Raw genomic sequence first — 1,785 nt, 5'->3', positions numbered from 1 at the left:
TTTTTATTAAAAATTGGGGTAATTTTAGTAGGGATTTGTATTTTTATAGTAGTTTTTTTAATAGGGATTTTAGTTATAACTTCTTTTTTAGAGGATTCTAAAGAGTTGTTTAAGTTAATTATATGTTTAGTTTTATATTTATATTTTTTAGTAGATATTTCTTCTTCACTATTATTATTAATATTTAACGAGGTATTAGAATTAATATTATTAAATTATTTTACTACGAGTTTGTTTAGAGATTAAGAGAATTTAATTTATTCTATAATATAGAGTTCTTCTTTTAATTTTTATAAGAAAGTAGTAATTATATATTTAGTATCAATATATAACTTCTTATAGAAGTTTTTGATAGTATTGCAATTGGCGTTATTTTAATTTTATACTTTTTAGTAAGTAAATAGTATTAAATAGGTAAGAATAGTATCGACGATTTTTTCTATTTAATAAGGGACGTGTTTAGTATAGAATTTCTTTAGGGTAGTAAATATATTATCCGTCTATTCGGGATTTTTTATTTTATAAATAATTTTAAATCTTTTAGTAAATTCCTTTTAAGTGGCGGTATTTTTAGTTTAAAGGTTACGAAGGAGACCCTTATTAACGTTCTTAAGCTCCTTTTTATACTATTAGAATTAAATATTAATTTTAAATTTATTATTTCTAAATTTATAAATATTAACTTCTTTTTTAAATAATTTAATATATTTAGAGATTCTTTTTCTATTAAATTTTTTCTTTAGGAGAATTTCTTGAGTAAAGGTAGCATTATTTATAAGGAGGGTAGCGATAGTATTAAGGGATATTTTATTTGGATAAGTAGGAGTGTTAGTTAAAGGAGTTTTATTAGTAGTGGTATTGTTAGTGTTAAATATAGTAGATGGTTGAGATTTGTAAGGATTTTGGTAATAATTCGGTAGTTTATAGTATTAGTACTGAAAAGCAATACTCTTTTTCTTTTTGTTTGGTAAAGAGTTGATTTAGTACTCTTTTTCAATTTTTTCTTCTTTATATAAGTACTTTAGTAATTGTAATAGTTAATTTTTAGAGTTTTATATAGGTATTGGCGTTTAAGGGTTTGGCGAGCGGTATAATTAGTGAATTAAAATTATTAATATTACTTCTTCGTTTATTTTATTAACCTTATAAAATATTATTTACGTTACTTTAAAAATATTAAGTAGGGAATAGAATAATATAATTATTAGTCCTATAGTAACTTCGGTAGTTTAAAGTACTAACTTTATATATAACATATAAGTATTTAAATATTGAATATTACTTAGTAAGGGGTAGATTTATGCCGATCTTTTTTTTAATTATTATTTTTTATTTAATTTTTCTTTTTGGGTACTATTCAGGGTCTTTCTAATTTAATTTTATTTTTTTTCTTTATTATAATCGGTCTTAAAATTATAAAGTAAGGGGTTTCTATTTTAATTTTATAAGTATAACAGTTTAAAGTATTTATAATCTACTATTAGTAAATTATAAATTAGTTAATAAAGCGGAGATTTAAATACATTTAGAATTAAGGTTTTTATTAAATTGAGTAAGAGGTTCCTCTGCTGGAAGAATTGATTAGCCCTTCGTTGTTTAGTTTTTGGCGTTCGAGTTGGTATTTTGAGGTTTTTGAGGATAACTTTTGCGTTGTTAGGAAATCCTTTTTGGGAGTTTTATAAGTTTGTATTAATTAATTTAATTAGGAGTTTGAAATTTAATTTTGTCCTTATTACTATTTGAAATAGAATAAAAATTATATTAATATAAAAAGTACTTTACTAT

This window comes from Neurospora crassa, linkage group VI (assembly GCF_000182925.2).
Source record: "Neurospora crassa OR74A linkage group VI, whole genome shotgun sequence".
NCBI classification, from domain to species: domain Eukaryota; kingdom Fungi; phylum Ascomycota; class Sordariomycetes; order Sordariales; family Sordariaceae; genus Neurospora; species Neurospora crassa.
This window is presented reverse-complemented; position numbering follows the sequence as displayed.